Source organism: Porites lutea, chromosome 14 (genome assembly GCF_958299795.1).
Source record: "Porites lutea chromosome 14, jaPorLute2.1, whole genome shotgun sequence".
Lineage (NCBI taxonomy): Eukaryota > Metazoa > Cnidaria > Anthozoa > Scleractinia > Poritidae > Porites > Porites lutea.
Window position 1 is genome coordinate 2,052,021 of NC_133214.1, and position 7,242 is coordinate 2,059,262.

General features: G+C 36.6%; 1 long non-coding RNA gene across 1 annotated transcript; it reads right to left on the reverse strand.

Moving 5' to 3' along the window:
• Window positions 1-3,551: 3,551 nt before the first annotated feature.
• LOC140925164 (uncharacterized) lies at window positions 3,552-6,639 on the reverse strand. The gene is made up of 2 exons (XR_012164374.1): window positions 6,180-6,639; window positions 3,552-3,695 (listed from the first exon to the last, which is right to left on the reverse strand). It is a non-coding gene; the product is annotated as an uncharacterized lncRNA (long non-coding RNA).
• Between the last annotated feature and the right edge of the window lie 603 nt (window positions 6,640-7,242).

Sequence of the window (7,242 nt, forward strand, 5' to 3'; positions counted from 1 at the left end):
TCAAAGCTCTTCTCGACTGTACGGTTTGAGCAATGTAATGGTGAGTCTTTCTCTGTGTCTAATCGAGCGTCACTCAAGATTTTAGCTTTTGCATCTTCTGATTCACCGAAGTCATCAATCAAAATACCCTATCCTGAGCGAAGTACCGTGGAGAAAAAACCTATGGTCACAGTTACAGTGTTAACAGCTGGAAGGCTTTGCCAGTTGACGTAAAGTTGCTGAAAGCTCTACTCAACTGATTTCGAAACGGTCACATGTTGCGAGCTTCTGGAAGGTTAGTGTTGGATTTTTAGCATTTAAAGATTTTTTAGCCTTTGAAGATTTATGTTTAGAACAAGAGTTAAGCCCAAAAGTAGTCCAATTTGTCATTATCTGAGAGAAATCAAGAAAGTTTGTGCCCTTCCTTTTTTTCTAAGCTTGCAAGTGTAACATACATGAAAAGAAACCCTTATGCACTACTAGTCATATTGTTGAAATAACTAGTTTGAAATTACTCCTTATCTTAACTGATAACTACAACACTTATTTAACAATGAATCGCTCCCGAACATGTGTTGATTGGTTCTTGACCTTTAAAGCTAAAAAAAAAAACATGACTTACAGTGATTATAGTTATAAAATTAATTAGTAAAGTAAAAAAGAGTGAAATTTATAAAGTGAAAAAACAAACTGCTGGTTTAACTGTTTTAGAGGTTTGAAGTTCTGGAGGGATCACTAGAGGTGTAATATGAGACTCAATAAGAGGTCTAGTTACTTTAGAACACGTTAGAAGAAATGTGTAAGTTTTTCCTGCAGCAAAACACATATTTTGGCTTGGTAATTATTACTTGTATTTCTTGATGTGAATTGCATTTTATGAATTATTAATAAGTTTTAGTTAGGGTCATTCATAATGCTGTACTGCACCTTATTTTATTTGACGATTATCTAAGGTATAAAAAATGAATTTTGTGTATTTTTAAAGACTTGAATGTAAACTTACTTTTGAATTTATAAACAATATATATTTAAAACCTACACTGTAAGTCTGGTTGTCAGTGTAGCCTGTTGCAGACATAATCTATTGCCAGTTAGTAACATCTGCAAAGCCGTGCCAATATTCTGGGCTCCCAATCCCAATGTGTTTCGATATTCCCTTCAATAATGGTATTTTTAACAGGCCAATCATAGCACATATGCAAGTGCTAGTTTACAGGTGGGCCAGAGGGTGCCCACAACCAGGATTTCAGTGCTGTCTCACAGGGGGACTTAACCAGAAGTTTAGTTCTGTCCGTGGCACAGGCTAGTCCTCTGGGCATTAATGTTTAAATTATGTATTTTATTTTGCTTAGCTGGGAAGACAAAAATAGATGACAGAAGAGCACAAACAAGAAAATATCAAGAAGTATTAAAAAGTATATCTACCACACAACTCGTAAAGAGAGATAAAAGTCAATGAGGACAAAGATGTTAATAAAATTAATGGTGAGTACAACTCACTGTCAAATATTAAAGTTGAAAGGAAGGAAGAATGCTGACATTTCAAGGAGTACACTTTTCTGGTTTACAGAAAATCTGCAGCAACAGAAGACACTGAAATCATGTTGAGCTGGTTCAGGATGTCAATTCTGTTTCAATGGAATCCTCTGACAGTGTCTTGGCCAGTGTACAGTAGTGTGCTTCGAAGCTGGTCCTTGGTAAGACATTTCCTGACTTTACATGCCAACTCTCTTTCAAGGACCTCAAGGATAAGTGTCTGTTTCCCTGACATTCACTTTCTTGTCAGGGATCAGCAGTATTTAACTAGACAACTGTGTTAACTGTAGTTTTTTTGGTAAGACTTAAAAAACTTCACAGGAAAGACTGAAACTAATGATCTTGCACTAGGAAGCTTTGAAGAAATCAAGGTTTCAAAGGGGGAAGGGGGTGTGCAGCACTGTCTGCTGCACATATTTCCCTCGGAGGTAAGAAGGCAAACACCCTAGATGCAACTATAGGAAACCAAACTAAGCTTGAATTTCATAGAGAGTATTCACTCACGTGGCTTGCATCTATGCAAATTTATTGGAACAAAAGAAATCATTTGCATAAGAAAAGAGTTCAACTCCCACAGGATTAGTTTGGGACACCAACATGGCTGCCGTGACGTCATGTGCATACTCTCTATACTTCAATCAGTTTCGCATGTTTATTTTCCATCCCTAAGCATTCTGTTCCTCCTGTGGAAAGGAGTTGGTGGTTGTGTTATGACAACTTCATCCCTTAGTGTTCTTCATCCTTCAATTAATCAGTTAGAGTAAAGGATTGTTAATATGATCCTGATTAGGAGAAGAAAGCTTTCTATTAAAGGCACCATGGTCTAGAAGACTAAATGTAAATTCCCTATCTGACCTCACTGACATAGAGAAACAAAAAAGGGATGGGCTGACACCCAGCATAGTGATGTGCAGTATTAAGCTCAACAAGGATACAGGAAAAATCCACAACTAAGAAACTGGTTTTTAAGAACCTGTCAGGATAATTTTCCAGCTAGGGTGTCTTTATAAAACTTTATAAAAGAGCACTCAAATTTGAAACAGGTTATTAATCATAACCATTACAATTTCCTCAAATTTGATTGGTGCATTAACTGCTTTATTTTTCTTTAATCATTGTGTATGGTTGTAATCAGACAGTTGGCTGTAGTCGGACAGTTGCCTGTAATCAGACAATTACATTAGCCAATCATTTTAAGTGCACTGAGCTAAATCCACCAATCACAGAAGTTATTACAATAACCATAGCAACAATCACTTACCCAAACAAACTGGGGATTAATCCAAAATGGATGAATATGCAACATATAGGCAGTGTCTCCCCCAGTAATATTTTCCCTTATTTTGGACATTTAGTATGAACAAATGCTATTTCTCCAAAAAGGAATGCATATATTTTCTTGGAAATTGTAACGGTTACAGGACTTTGTTTTGTCCAATTCAATCTGTAATCATACTCATGATTAAACAAATCCGACTCCTGCTTCGTGGTTGTCCAATTTTGTAACATGCGTATGATTACAGACCGAATTGGACTCCACTCAGCCCTATTACCATTATTTATAAAATCTCTAAGAAAAAACTTCTGCACAGTGTACACTTGGGAAAGTAAGATAAGTCAACATACAGGGTCCTCTTTTGAGACATAGGTGTCCAATAATATTTATCATTTAATACTCCGACTGCAATGCAATGGTATACAGGTTTTACATATACTAAGGAAAGAGCTGAATGCCACTAAATACTTTTAGCTCAAAGTTACAAAGTATTTTTTTTTTTCAGAAAATAAGGACCTATTTGAGACTGAACCTAAATAGCCTAAATCTGTGCTAATTGGTTTTTATGTAAGAACCTGACTTGTTTAGGCTAACTTGGAAAAATACAGATTCTTAGTTGCAGGTTTTTACTAGTAACTAAATTTGATGGGAAAAGGATTATCAAAAATTAACATAGCGAGATGAGCTTATTTACAACTCCATCTTTCAGACCTGCAATTTATTTAAGGCTGTCTTATAAAGGAACAACAAGAACAGCATGTGCTTTTTGTCAGCTTTAATGAATTCCAGACTATTTAAATGATCTGTTTAGAAAATCCTCTTAACAGATGGAATAGTAAAATGTGAATTAATAAATCATTTCATCAAACTGTCTTCTGCTTTCCTCTTGCCAAACCATCTTTCCCTACAGAGGAGCAAAGGTTGTAGCAAATATCAGAAAAATAAAAAAAAGACAAGAGGCTACACCTGAAACCCCTCTTTACTGTTACTTTAACACCCAGGGAGAAGGTTGTAGTACTTCTATACAGGTATGTGCCATGGAATAGGAGGTGGGTTTTGAGATGATCAGTCTTTATGGTACACTACTTGGCTTGGCTTTCTGATCCTTTGGTAGGGTTCCTTTGTAAAATTATACTAGCTCATCGTCAGTACATAAACTTCAGGGATTTCAAAATGTTTTAAAAGTATCTGGAGGCTGGGGCTGGGGGGGGGGGGGGACTACAGAATTGCTCGCAACATACAATCAAGTAGCTGATGGAACTCCAGTGGTCACCAGCTTGTTTTGAAACCACTGAAACCTCTGTTTAAAACTGAAGATACATTGATGGGATCAAGATATGAACTTGAGCCTAGAGCTACTGAACATTAAAAAATACTCTTTTTATGCAAATCAAGCTGTTTGAAGATTGAAATAGGAGTGTAAACACTTTTTGACACAAAAACGATGTTTATAATTATCTACATTTACCCAATATTTCCTAGACCTTCACTTATTGGGGGATTGTGTGTTAAAACAACTCGGAACATTGCATTGAAAGCCTGTTGTCAAGGATACAACTAAGAAGAGATGGTATTTACAACATACCTAGACTGTATTTTTCAGTAGATACTGGAAAAGAATCAAGAATGCATTGTGAATCTAAGCATTAAGATTTTGAGCCAAATACAGGGTCAAAAGACATTAGTCAATAAAAAGGAATGTGGATATTTTTTGGGAAAAAGGAAATCAATACAGCTTGAATGTCTCAGGGCTGGTTTGCATGTTTCTAAAATCCATACATGTAATTTATTGATAATATTTTGATGTTTCTTTTTTTAGAACAATAATAATATCATTGATCAATCAAATAAAGTAGGTGAATAAAAGTTCAGTATTTCCTTTAACACTAGAAGAAAAACTGTTGTATACATACTAATCATTTATACACAGCTGTATATCGTTATTATTGTGGTTCAATTTTATCCCTGGATAATTTTACTTTCCTTTGTGTCATACTCATTATCATACATTTTCATACCCCAAAAAACAGGAAAAATTTAAATTGAAGTATAAAGAAAAAAATAAATATGCCGTCCATGTATGGCCAAAAGAAAAAAAAAATGATCACTGGTTCACTCAAAGCTGCACTGGGTGACTGTTTCTCCTAAAAAGGTTTGAACTCTCTGTTGGATACTCCCTTTTGCCCCACCAGCTACAGGTACATACCCCTCCCCGCTTCCACCTCAGGCATGCCATTCAACATAGATACTGTACTAAAAGAAGACCACTGTCAACCTTATTAAAAAGTTACCGAGTCAAAACATTGTTACTAGGAAACAGAAAAACCATTCTACTGAAGTGAATTATTGCAGTATCCTTCAAATTTTGGTTCCATTGCTTACATGTATTGTTTCTAGTAACAAAAAGTGCAAGTCTTAAGATGAAAGTTTCACGTTACAGAACAAAAACTATCCTTTCTTTTTCCAGGGAGGCCGTTTTCTCCCAACAACTCCCTACCAGCTAGAAATTTCATTCAAGTTTCATATTACATACTTTTTGTTTGTTTTGGCCATGAAGACCCTCTCTCCTTACAACTTTTAAGGATCCTAGAATCAAACAATGCAAATATCCCTTATGCACAACTGTCTTACAATATAGATTTTTATGCTCAGCAAGGGAAAATTGGCAAAAAAATATACTTCCAGTCCTTCACACATAATTGAACTGTCTATCCCCTACTACACAGAGAGAAATAACTGGCAATGTAATTTTGCTTATCTGTGCAAATTAAGTTTGCTGTCATTAAGTTTCACAATCCCCCATAAGCAACCATGCAGTCTGTCTGGAGGTGTGCTGTTACCACCCCTGAAATCCCCTTAGCAAAAACCTTGCATGCCTCCCTCTAAAACAATAAATTATGATCACAGCAGTTGCAGGCATGTGGTATCTTTCTGGTATACTATCGTACTCAAAAGAGACTACTAGTAATAATAATTGATCAGCAAGATTATTGTTTTGGTTATGATATTGTCCTTCTTGGCTGTAGCCCCTCTTAATATCTCCACCTCTCTTGGGGCACCACCTCCCAAAGCAAACGGCCTATTCCCTGTCACATTTTTTCTATTTTATGTGTTTCTTACTCAATAAAATACAGTTTTAGAGATCCAGTAGAAAGTGCTGTGAGAAAAAGGGTAGTTCTTTAGGATGTTTTACTTCCCTTTCCTAATAGTACCACCTGTTCTTTGAGAATTCCTCTTTCATCAACCATTTAAAAAATTTGATATCTAATTCTCTTAACAAAAGCTCACGCTCTAACATTGAATAACTCTAATATTTCTTTACTCTACGTTCCTTGTAATTCTCTCACGTGCACTAAAAGAAAAATACTGGATCAGCAAACCTACTAACCTTAACTATGCGACACCAAGCCAGAGGGTGTTCGAACAGTAGCAGACCGAGCCCCTGCAAAAACTTTACGTCGAGTGGCAAAGCCTTCCAGCTGTTAACACTTTAAACTGTGACCACAAGCTTTTTCCCCACGCTATTTAGCTCAGGATAGGCAATTTTGATTGACGACTTCGATGAATCGGAAGCCGCAAAAGCCAAACTCTTGAGTGACGCACGATTACAAACAGCAAAAGACTCGCCATGACATTCCTCAAAACCGTGCAGTTGAGTGGAAGTTTCTGCAACTTTACGGGGCGTGATAACAACCTTCCAGCGGTGAACACTTTAAACTGTGGCCATCGGCGTTTTTTCCATTCTATTCCGCTCAGGAAATTATATTTTGATTGATGAATTCTCTAAATCAGAGGCCGCAAAAGCCGCAAAACGTTAACGACACTCGTTTTGAAACATCGCAAGACTCGCCATGACATTCCTCGCAGCTACATGATATTTATCGTTAAAATAATACTAAAACTTCTTTGTTTGGTCATGACATTTGCTTGAAAGGCCGGCTAGATACCTTTTCAACATTCTCGGTATTCAAGATACATAATTCCGTTAGCCTTTGGGTTAAAATAACGAAGAAACCAAATAGCACTGGACGTCCATCTTTGTGCCTCGCGCGAAAACAGAGCAGCAACTCTGAAACCGGATGTGATGTCATAAATCGGTGGATCATAGGTACACGAAATTTCGCTAAGTCGTGGGCCCCCCCCTGTTAATTATTAATAATAATAATAATAATAATAATAATAATAATTTATGAACTTATTGTGCGCAGCTTAACATGAGAATGATCAGCTGCGCATTACAACTACATTATTTAAAAGAAACAAATAAAAGATAATGCATTAATTACAAACGGAACTAGCAAGACGAACGGCTTATCGCGCACAAGTTAAGCAGCTTGCATAATTATGTAAATCGGAAAAGCTTTCTCCATGCTCGAAGGGAAATCTTAAGGATTCAAATGCTTGCGCTAGTACAACGCTGTCCTGACCACTGACAACCAGCAAGGTCTGAT